Source organism: Pituophis catenifer, unplaced genomic scaffold (genome assembly GCF_029215685.1).
Source record: "Pituophis catenifer annectens isolate HBS135680 unplaced genomic scaffold, rPitCat1.0.hap2 SCAF_1, whole genome shotgun sequence".
Lineage (NCBI taxonomy): Eukaryota > Metazoa > Chordata > Lepidosauria > Squamata > Colubridae > Pituophis > Pituophis catenifer.
Window position 1 is genome coordinate 65,287,567 of NW_027256881.1, and position 12,851 is coordinate 65,300,417.

Here is a 12,851-nt window from a genome sequence, read left to right on the forward strand (position 1 = left end):
TTACAATATACAATGATTTTGTATATCTCATTGGTGTTCTCTGAGCTTGGTTGTTTACTTGCAGACATGTCATTAACCAACTAGGTAATGAATATTGTAATCAGTAATATTGAAATGTCTGCAAGCAAATAATGAAGCTCAGAGAACACAAAGAACTCCACAGCTCAAGCCTGAGCTACAAATATTCTCTTCTATTTATGTAACTTGGTTATGCCCTTCTTAGGCTGCCTTTAAAAAGAAAATGAGAGAAAGAGGAGGAAGAGAACAGGCATTTTGCATAAAACAACTGGTTTTTATCAATTAAACCAAAGCAACTAGATAACACTCCTGTTCCAATATTTTGTAATATGTTAGATTTTATTTTACATTCAGAAGTCACTCTATTCATTCATGCTTCATCTTGTATATTATACTCCTATTATATCCATGTTTTCAAACAAGTACTCTTATTTCCTCATCCTGGCTTAAAAATTTGTAGCAGTGCAATAGAAACACCAAATATTTTCACAATCTCTTTGTCTCCTTTTCCTCTCTTGATTAATATGTCCACCTATTAATTTATTTTAAATGCTGGTCCTATCCTTTTCACATGATTCAGAATAGAAATATGTAGCCTGTATATCATCATAGGCTAACTAGACTTGGGTTGCTTTGAGACTAAACAGGTCTACTGTTAATAGAATTTCAGCCATGAATTTTTGTTTAAACTACTGCCTAATGGAAGCAAGATATCTCACAATTCAGAAACTAAACTGTAGATCAAATGTATTTTGGTTTTAGGAAAGCCTCAAGAGCTGATCTGGGATGGTAATTATATTAACAGTTCTTCTTAACTTTCTTAGAATTATTGGCACCGGCATCACTAAAAAGCAGCTTATTTAAATGTAATAGTTCCTGAACTCAGTACAGGCATTTCTTTCATCATGTGTATAAGGACTGAATTTAAAACTGAAAGAGAATCTAAAAACTAAAAGAACCAAGGGGCCCATTTTACTAGTTTGAGGCCACTGGAATCTATTCGTTAGAAAAACATGAAACCTGAGTATCCTACTTCCCACATTTTTAAGGTTCCCATGCTTATCTGTATCTGTAATAATTACAGTGTGTCTATAACAACTAAGCCTCATACAGAATATTATTTAAAACATCACATTACTATCTAAATTAAGATAAATTTAAAAGAAAGAAAAGAGACAGACAGAAAATGTAAGATGCAAGTGATATCCAAATATCAAGTAACTGAAATTAATACATTTAACCTGCTTCTTGAAGCCCAGAAGATATTAAAATACGGTGGAGATCAGAAGGGAGAGAGGACTAAAAATCAGAGCAATAATGGAAAACTATGAAAGTGAGAGAGAAAGGGAAGAAAACCCTATTTAAAAAGACAGGAGGTATACAAAAGATTGATGGGTGGAAGGAATGAAAGGTTGAATGGGAAACTAAAATACTACTAATTTCATTTTCATGTACGCCGATTAGTGTATATCTAAAGTGACAAAATTAGACTTAGACTTATTCTAAGTCTACGTTCTAAGTCTACTGTGAAAAACATATAACATTATGCCTTTCCCCTTGCCTGGATAGCTACTTTATAATTGAAAATAAAATATGAAGAAACTCCAAATACAAAATGTATAGAATAGGACCTACTCATGATATGGAGGGAGGAGCCAGCAAAAGATAGAGTTTGAAATGGGCCAAATCAGACCAGGAAACGAGGGGGGTGGGGAAATCTAGGAAAAGATCCTCACATACTTACCTACTGTATTGAAAAAAAAATCCTTGTTCTGTTTTTAACATTTTCCTTCTAACTTCGTGGTCATAGATGCAACTCACCCTGATCTTCTCAGTTCACATGCACATACAAAAAATGTTGCACTATTCTGTATGCTTTCCTATTATGACCATCAGCTTATGCACTTTTATTTGGTGCATAATTAAATTGAGCCACTTATGGCAGGTCTTGGATATGCCGGTTATCTGGTGTATATGTTTTTAAAAATGTGTGTGTCTGTCTCCCGCCTCCCCATCCTAAACAATTCTACAGGAGAAAAATAGAAACAGGCCTAGTATTGATTTAATGTCATTATAGTTCAGTGTATAACTAATCTTTGATGGGGTTTGATTTTGAGAATGAGGAGAGATTCAAATGCATAGTATAATGGATTGTAAAAATGGATTGTATATAACAAACAGCTATGTAAAAGAAGTACATGATTATGAATAAGATGAATTCCATGTTTTGTTTTATTTTAAAGAACAGTGGGAAACATTTTTGTGTGTATTGAAAAATGTCACAAAATTAAAAAATAAAATAAAAATGATGACGTAGCATTTAAAATATATAGGGAATACTGTAAATTGTTTCCTTACAGAAGCCACAGTTAGCTTTATACTTTCTGAGGGATCCAAGAACAACCAAATAAAAAATAGAAAATGGATTATGGCCAACTGATTTTTCCTGCATATTTAAAGCAGTATATGCTTAAATAAAACGGTGTATTAGGAGAATGTGAATCTTATGCAGATAACATAAAAGGGAGTGTAATCAGTCTTTGAGAAATCAGTGAAGGGCAGGATACATTTTAGTAGCTGAGAGACTACACTTGAAAAAAAAATGGCAGCCAAAGACTCAGTAAGCAGAACAGAGGGTTTTTGTTCATTTGGGGATGCTTGGACATTTGGGGTTTGGTATATTAAATCTCAATGAAAGTTTATTCAGCAATTTGTCTCATCCTGCCAAAGTTAATGTCTCTGACTCTGGATGGGGCAACATTCACTTCCACAGATCTGGTGTGCAGTTTGGAAGTCCTTTTGGATACACAGCTCCTGCTAGAAGAGGAGAGGGGCAGCCATAGCCAATTCATCTTGTGCACCAATTCCTGGACTGGGAGGCTTTACCCACAATCACTCCCGCCTTAATCACCTCCCATTTGGATTACAGGTAGTCCTCAATTTACAACAGTTCATTTAGTGACCATTCAAAGTTACAACAGCACTGAAAAAAGTAACTTATGACTGTTTTCACAGTAACAACCTTTGTAGCATCCCCATGATCTTGTGATCAAATTCAGATTCTTGTCAAGAGGTTCATACTTTTGACTGTTGCAGCATCTTGGGGTCATGTGATCCCCTTTTACGATCTTCTTTTGAAGGCAAAGTCAATTGGGAAACCAGATTCGCTTAACAACCAGGTTACTAACTTGTCAACGGTAGTGATTCACTTAACAACTTGGGCAAGAAATATCGTAAAATGGGAAGAAAGTTTGTAAGATTGGGCTAAGGTTGTGGTAAGTCGAAGACTACCTGTACTGCAATGCGCTCTATGTGAGGCTTCCCTTGAAGACCATCCAGAAGCTACAACTGCTCCAGGATACATGAGACACTGCAGTTTGAGTGTCACCAAAGCAACACCATTGAAATACTGGCTCCCAGTTGCTTTCACGTTTACACAGCATAAGGTTGGTTATTTTGGGAGTGCCACTCCCTGAAGGTGTTTCCTATTAGGTTAGATGGGGTGGGTGCACTCCAGATTACCTTTTTTACAAGTTGCCACCTGATGGACCTTGGACCTATTCCTTCTTGGTGGCTTCCAAGTTGTTTGGAACACTCCCATCTGAGATCCAAGGGATACCTACCATTTAGCCTTCTGGAGGGCTGAGCCAAGCATTGAGCTAGGATGGGGGCTGAGCTGCAAGGATAGATGGCCTGGCACCTGGGGGAAAGCTACTTTTGTTTTTAACTCTGTTTTTTACGGGTTGTTATGAGCAACATAGAATCATCATTTGAGGTAGACAGCAATATAAGTTCTGTAAGGAAATAAATATCCCCCCCCCTTCAGTGATCTGATTTATAAGTGTTCCAAGAAGTACAAAAAAATGGTGTGAATAGAATAGAATAGAATAGAATAGAATAGAATAGAATAGAATAGAATAGAATAGAATAGAATAGAATTTTATTGGCCAAGTGTGATTGGAGACACAAGGGATTTGTCTTGGTCCATATGCTCTCAGTGTACATAAAAGAAAAGATACGTTCGTCAAGAATCATAAGGTACAATACTTAATGATAGTCATAGGGTACAAATAAGCAATCAAATCATATTAGGAAACAGTCAATATAAATCATAAGGATACAAGCAACAAAGTTACCATCATACAGTCATTAGTGGAGGGAGATGGGTGATCAGAACGATGAGACGATTAATAGTGCAGACTTAGTAAATAGAAAAACTAGTGAGGCCCCTGTAATAATGTGAGCCCAATTCCCCATCTCATGCAATGTGTGAGTAATCTCAATTAAAAGTTCAAACTTTATATGTATAATATTTCTATATACAGAAAGACCCAAGATAGGAGCTCATGGAATGTAAGATACAAGACTGCAGAACTGCAAGCTTACCATCAAGAAGCAATTAATTTATTTTGCTCTATAAGGGTAAAGGCAAAGCTGCATAGAAGGCTCTGCCTTGTTTGCAGTATTTTTTAATCTACAAAAGAATAAAGTAATTAGAATAAGGTAATTATTAATTAATAAGCTACAGTCAGAAAAGCCAACTGGTAACATTCTTAAATCACAGTTTCTTCCACCTGAATCTCAGCAGGTCCACTTCCCCTTCAGGTAAAAAGAAATGCTTTCAAGAAATGATTCTTCAGGGTCTTTTCATGTTACAGCTCAAAAAATTTAATTTAACCAGTAGATTGCTTACACCGTTCTTTCTCTTTGTTCTTTTGTGTTCAGTTTCTATTAATATTTCATATTAGTGGTTGGCCACGGCAGCAGTCTTTTGGGACATTGGCAAAGAGGGCAGCTGTAATGTTGTACAATCTGGCTGTAAAGTGGCTCTTGTTTTATGAACCGCAAAACAGTGCTTATACCAGTAAGACATTTGGGTTTGTTCTTCAAAGATTATATGTAGCCAGATGGTCAGAGAACAAGATTTTAAAGAGAAGTGGACTCTATTCCCAATTCTATTGTAGTAAGCTATCATCTCCTTTAAATGTGCCATGTACTATATTCTGCTCTACTAGTTGAAATACTCAGGTTACACTTCTATGTGTTGTCTCCCATAATTCTGAACTGCTGAACTACTAGTGTTAAATGCAATCGGATTTTAAACCTGATAACAAAATCCGGGTTGTTTTAACTATTTTGCGTGCTTTGTACAAATTGTATGCACACTTGATGAAGTAGGTTGTATAAATTTGATAAATGTATTTTAAAGTTGGAAAAATTTAAACATACTCGCTAAACGTTTTATTGTATGTTGGAATGAAAAAAAAGTAGGAAATGAAAGTCCTTATTGGGTAGGCAAACAATGACACTAGAGATAGATTTTCTATTAATGATATCTTTGGAAATTTAGTAAGATCTAAAATTTTAAATACCTGGATGCATATAAAGCAAACAGGCAAGTAGAAATAGTCAGGAATCAAAAATAAAGAATCCAAGAGAGATGGCTACTTAACCCCACACGTCAACCCTCTCAAAGTTAATTCGTTCAACTTTGAATATCTTCATAATCTCTGATAATTCTTGTTATTCTTCTCTGAACTTGTTCAGGACTTAGTACTCAGAGTAGGTTCTGTTCAAAGCAGAACAGAATCAAACATTTATTTCTCATATTTTGTAAACTATACTTCTCTTGTCATAAACTAAATAAGTGTGTTCTTCATTTGCATTACATCACACTGCTAAACATATTTACTTTGTGATCAACTACCCTTTCAGTACATTTTTCATGACCAAATGAATGTTGAGTAAATCAAGGACTACCTGGAATCTCTTATCTTTATTCTATTTTTTTTTTTTTTTTATGATTCTAGTCAGCTTTAGGCTTTTAATTCCCCTCTTCTCTCACATTCATTAACATCTTTGTCCCACACTGGGAAATTTAGCTTCCACATTATTGTACTCCTTATCTTATTATCCTGTTGGCCATTTTACTGCTCTATTATTGGTTTATTTATTTTCTCTCATACTTTATTACCTTCTTACCTCGTTCTCTCTTGCTTCCTCCCCAAAGTCACCCAATTACTTTTCCCAGTGTCTTTTTTCAAGTATCTAGATGTAATAATAACTGAGGATAGTTGCCACCCATTTTCCTGAATGAAAAATAACTAAAACAACATAGTACTATTCACTTGCGGGGCCGGCACAATGTGCAATAAGTTCACATGGTGCAATAGGATTGGGTGATTGTTAGCAGGATTCACTGGGATAGGATTTTTTTTTGTCTTCCACTGTGAATTGTATTGTGCTGGGTGCACGAAGGGAGGCTCAGCCAATCTCATAGTACACATGTTGTACTCTGACAATAAAGGTTTGAAATGAATTTGAATTGAATTGAATTTTCCTTCTCATAAGTGATGGTGTTTCTCTGAGCCTTCATTCTTCTTCTGAAGGTCTCTGGAAATTCTCCCCCTCCACTTCCAGTGCCTGATATTTCCTTTCCAGTCAAAGAGTCAAAGAATGAGAGTAGGATTCCCTCTCCTCTTGCCTTAGCCCAGGTGGATTCTAGTCAACTGCTTTTCACTTCCTTCATGAAACCTATCTGAATCACTTTTTCTCTAGCCCCTCATAACTGATACCATTCTTGGGCCTGCATAACAAAGTTCTTATATGGACGCCTCCAAATACAAAAGCCAGATCTCTCTCTTTCTCCATCCAATTGTATTGCAGCCAGGAATCCCAACCTACAACATTGCAAAATAACTGACAAATGACCAACTGATTGACTGACTGACTGACTGACTGACATAGATGAAGATGAAATCATAGTCTCATTTGGCATCACAGCACTCTTCACTTCAATAGACCCAGAACTAGCAAAAGAATCCATGACAGCACTACTCCGCAGCAAATCTGATCTAACCAAATACACCAAGATTGAAATACCCAGAATCATGGACCTTATCAACCTTCATTGACCACATACTTTCTGTTTAATGGATAAATAGCACAAACCTTAGCATAAATACAATCTCTCTTTATAATATTCGGTGCAGAAACTCCTGCTTTGAATTATAGCAGGGATTAGGTTTATAGGCTGTTTAAACTAAAGATATGAATCTACTTTGTTGACCAATGTTTCATCAATTATTCCATCATTGTGGCCAAGTTATGCTTAAAATGCAGTTTTAAATTACATATATAATCCATGGGTATACTGTGTATACACGTACAATGACAATAAAGTTATTTATTTATTTAACAATGCATATCACTACAGCATCAGTACAAATTAGAACAGTTTTGCAGGTCAAACATAAAATTAATGAGGTGAACTGAGAAAAAAGGTATAATGTATGTTCTTGTATGAAGTATAAGATACTAAAAATATAAAATATGTTTGCATGATAATGTCTATTATTTTACATGTCCTCCTCTGAATGATTCATTAATAAAGTATAGCACAATACATATTTTACAACAATGTGTATGTTCCCTACGCATGAAGGAAAATGATTTAGCATTTTTTACTTCCCACACCAAACAAAATATTATATATTGGTATGAGACCTGGTTGTTGTTGTTGTTGTTGTTGATGATGATGATGATGATGATAGGCACAAGTATCTCTGGCTTGTTACTATACATGTAAAATACATGTAAACTGAGAAACTCATCCCCTACCATGTAAACATGAGCAGTGTGATGTAGCTACTAAAAAAACAAATGCTCATGGTGCATTAATGGAACGAACCCAATTCACGGGAAGCAATTGTTCTATCTAGTCAAATCCCATTTAGAACATTGTGACCAGTTTCAAGTACCACAATTCAAAAAGGACAGCAACAAATTAGAGCACATTCCAAGGGGGAAAGATCTCTCAGAATAGGACATTCTAAATAGTGAAAGTCTGGAACCTATGTCTATGAGGAAGGGCATGTTTATTAAAAAAGACATTTAAGAGGGGAATATGACAGCATTTTAGAAATATCTGAAAAGCTATTACATAGAAAAAGATTTATTCTATATTCCTCTAGAGAATAGGACCAGAAGCAATGGAATAAAACTGCAAGAAAGGTTCTTGATAGATGTCAGGAGGAATCAGTGACTATACAGGGTGACAGCCAGTGGATCAGGCTGCCATGAGAAGTGATGAATTCTCCTTTACTAGAGATCTTCAGTCAATGGTTGGATAGTCATCTGCCATAGATGCTGTAGTGAGTCCTGCACTAAGGAAGTGCATAAATTAGATGAATTTCAAAATATATTTCACTTCAAACTACGATTATATGAAATTAATAGAGAACCTTTTATCTGTTTTTTAAGGGTTAGATACTAACTTATATAGGCTAGCATCTCTGGATTGCTTGCTTATCCTTAAATAAATGGAGTAAAGGGGGGAAAAAATCTTTAACAGGGCAAAAAATCCCACAGATGGGGTAACATGTTATGACTGGGCTGCTTCAGCCAGCTATAAAAATTGCAGTCTTAGAAGCAATACCATAAGTAGTGTTATGCAAATTGTAAGAATACATTAATATCCGAGGTGCCTCACATGCTAATTAGCAGAATTTTCTTTTCTTTATTCACAGTAGGTATAAATCATTAATAGCCCTTCTACTTCTGCCTCCCTTAATAGGTGGCTCATTTACATATCTACCTGGTAGTCCAACATTAAGCTCTAATCTTAATTTTAGCCATCTGCATATGGATTGCTATTCTCTCCTTTGACTTAAAATATGGGAAGAAAGCACATAGATCGATATGCTTTCATTTGCTTATGCTTGCAACAAATCTTAGAACATAATTTAGTACTCAAGTGAGGTCAAAGCTTTAATAAAATTCAGAAAAGTAGTGAGATCACAACCTGTCCTGTTCCTCCTGTGAATATTATGGCCAAACAGACTTAAATCTGATTTATCCATATTCAAAGCCCATTTTCTAAAGATCATGCTATAGTGAACTCAGGTTAAAAATATATTTTCCATTCTTGGATTTTGTTGGCTATGTACATTTTACCTTGTTCATGAATTCACACTGATTTGGGTATCTAGGCAATTCTTTTGAAACTCTAGCCATGTAGACATATAAATCATGTCCATATAATGAGAGGCAGCCAGGCAGCAAATATTAAATACAAATCCTTCCTCCTTTCTCTGCCTTGCAGCATAGGTTGCACAAGAAAAGTGAGATCTCACCCAGTCAGTTGTTTCCTGAAAACCTTTTTCCCTTGCTCCCATGCCTTCTCTTGAGTTTTGCCTCCAGTAGTTGATTGAGATAAGATGGCAGTAGCTGCATAGTTCTGTCTTATCTCCCTTGTTTGCTTCCCCTAGGCACAATGGCAAAGGAGATTGGTCTAGGAAAGTAGATAGGTCTGCCAGAGTGTTTGGCTTCTTCTTTCTTTCTTTTATTAATTAATTTTTATTAAAGAAAAGTTTAAAGAATAAAAACAGTACAATTTTTTTAAAAGTTTAAAAGTTTAACTTTAAAAATAAAGTTAAAGAAAAGAAAATAATCAGTAAATGAGAAAGAAATAAAATGAAAGAGAAAGGAAATAAATAGAAAGTTATAAAGGAGTGACCAGCATTTATATTTTATCCCCTCTCTAAGGTTAGATTGTGGCTTCCTTCTTTCATAGCCTACTTTTGTAATCATTCGACTCATAAAACACAAGTTCATTTTTTTCTATTTTCAGCAAAAAGTTCATAAAGGGTTTCCAGTTATTGGCAAACGTAGTTACTGAGACCTTCTGTTTCTGATCAGTGAAGCAAGCAGGCACCTCATCATCTTACTCACTGAACTTTGGCCCTAGCGATGGTACTTTGGTGTGCATAGATTAATCAAATTAATCAAAGTGACTAAATTAGTGGATTGGGAAAATACTATGGACATAGTTTACTTAGAGTTCAGTAAGGCATTTGACAAAGTAGACAACAGTCACCTCCTTGGTAAAATAGAAAAAAATGTTCTATAGGATGGACTTAAAACTGGCTGACCAATCATACTCAGCATGTAGTCCTCAATGGAACTACATTTACATGGAAGGAAGCATGAAGTGGGGTACCTCAAGGCTTTGTCTTAGGCCCAGTACTCTTCATCATCTTCGTAAATGATTTGGATGAGGGGATAGAATGGGAACTCATCAAATTTGCAGATGACACCAAGCTGGGGGAAATTGCCAACATCTTAGAAGATAGACTGAAGATTCAGAAGGATCTTGACAGACTTTATTATTGGGCTCTATCCAACAAGATGCAGTTCAGTAGTGAGAAAAGTAAGGTCCTGCACCTAGGCAAGTAAAATCAAATGCCCAGGTATAGAATAGGTGGTACCTGGTTCAACAGTAGTGAAAGGAATCTCTGTGTCCCGGTGGACCACCACTAAATATGAATCAGCAGTCTACTGCAGCTTCCAAAAAGCCAGTGCAATCCTAGGAAGCATCAACACAGGGATAGCATCAATATCACGAAAGATGATAGTGCACTAGTGAGGCCACACTTGGAATACTACGTCACGTTCTGGTTGTCACAATACAAAAAGATGCTGAGGAGGTCCTACAAAGAGTGCAGAGAAGAGCAACAAAGATGATAAGGAGTCTGGAAACTAAACTGTATGATGAACAGTTAAGGAAACTAGGTATGTCTGGCCTATCAAAGAGAAGGATTAGGAGTGACGTGATAGCTGTGTTCCAACACTTCAGAGGTCGTCACAGAGAGGCGATCAACCTAGCCTCCAAGGCATCTGAGGGTAGGACAAGAAGTAACAAACTTTTCTGTAACAGTGTTGTTCCCTCTGCCATCCATCCAGTAAATTCGCAAGATTCATTTTTCTCGCCATGTACATGTATACATCCAAACTAGACTGTGTTGTTTCTCTGTGTCATGTAATATATGTCGGCATATGCATAATTTTGTATGTATTTATTTATTTGGCCATGTTTATGTAGTGCATAGTAGTAACCCTTTGAGAGCTGTATGCAACAAAATTTCATTTTATGCCGATTAGTGTACACTCAAAGTGACAATAAAGTTATTCTAAATCTGAGTCTAAGAAGTAGAAGATCATCAAAGAGAGCTACCACCTAGAACTAAGGAGAGATTTCCTGACGCTAAAAACAATTGATTAATGGAACAACTAGTCTCCAGAAGTTGTGGATGCTCCATCACTGGAGGTTTTCAACAACAGATTGGACAGCCATTTGTTTGGAATGGTATAGGGCCGTGATGGCGAACCTATGGCATGCGTGCCAGAGGTGGCACGCAAAGCCCTCTCTGTGGGCACGTGCCCCATCACCAGCTGTTCTTTTGGTTTGGTCTTTGCACATGCTGGCGCACCAGAAACCCAAAGATCAGCTGGCCTTTGCGCATGCGCTTATGCAGGCCTAGACTATTCATATGTGCACCGGCCAGCTGGTCTTTGGGTTTCCAGTACTCTGTGTGCATGCATTCCAGTTTGGGCACTCAGTTCCGAAAAGGTTCACCATCACTGGTATGGGGTCTCCTGCTTGAGCAGGGGGTTGGACTAGAAAACCTCCAAGGTCCCTTCCAAGCCTGTTATTCTATGTTATTCTCTGTATCTCCCAGTAAACAGAGGATAAGGCTTCCCATTGACAAAGTTGCTTCTTAGTTGGCCAAGCACAATTCTTCCCATTACATCCTCTAGAGAAATTAGATGCAGACAGAGTGGAGCTTTCCAGCATTGCTATGCTTCCTTGAGTTTTATTTTTCTCTCTGCAAGTGACCTCCTTTCAGACAAGCAAAGAGGCATGCACACAGGAGACAATCATCCTCTTTTCATTTCTCTTACTGTTAAAAAAGAAACTAGGCGGTAGAAAAAGAGAATGCAAATAGCACCCTTTGCTCAATGACTAGTCACCGCCACCTCTGCTTCTCCATGTTTTTCTGTGTAAAGGATTGGTCATAGCACGAACTGACATTTTATTCTCCCATTTCCTTCTGGGCAACAGCATGTAGGGATTCACCTCAGTGTATCGAATCTACCATAGTGTGCCATTCTGAGTGAGCACAGGAAACCCACAAAGAACAATCTTCCTCTATGTGGTCAGTCTCGCCTTCTACCATAAGGACTAAGCACATGATGGTTACAATATTTCCAAATGCACACTTGCCTTCTCCTTCTGCCAGACTAGCATCAACACAATGTGCTTTTTGCCCAAGATAAGGGACAAGCTTTGGATTCCTATCATGCCACTGTGTGCTGGTTCAACCCTACTCAACTCTGTTGAGAGTATCATTGGGTGTATTGATGTGTAGCAGGCTAGTTTAAAGGGTGAATAGGCCACCAACAGCATTCAAACAACTACTACAGTACTCCCCTCAAGGCTCCCTGGAATATCCTGCTTCTGTCAATCACTCTGTGCTAGCCTGCAGCATTTTATCTGCTTATGTATAATAATGATTTTAAGGAAATGAAGGTATATTTTTTTCATATCTCCTTCTGGGTTTCTTTGGAATTTCAGAAAAAATGAAAACTTTTCTCCCATCTGCAAAGAGCTGCTCACCTGTGTTCTGAACAGCAAAGTCAATATTTTTGTAGCCAATATTTTTGCTGCTTAAAATGAAAAAATCAGAGCTCACAAGTCTTGTCTGGAATTATGTTTCCAATAGCAGTAGGAGAAACATAATTAAGATGTATAGCTTTTCTAAATGATAGGGATTGTCTGAATGGGTTAAACTAGTGACATACTAATTAATGTAATTTAAGAAGAAAACAGAGTGTGTTTGTGTATATGTATATATATATATGTGTGTGTGTATATATATACACATATCCATTTAAATTAACTCCGCTGCCAAAGCATTTGCAATTACATTGAGGGCAGATTTTATTTTAATTTATGATTAATTTAATTTTGCAAGCATCCATAGACTGAAAGT

General features: G+C 36.7%; 1 protein-coding gene across 2 annotated transcripts in view; it reads left to right on the forward strand.

Annotated features, from left to right (window-relative positions):
• SMYD3 (SET and MYND domain containing 3) overlaps positions 1-12,851 on the forward strand; it is a 332,825-nt gene that overhangs the window by 244,895 nt on the left and 75,079 nt on the right. The gene's annotated exons all lie outside the window — the stretch shown is intronic.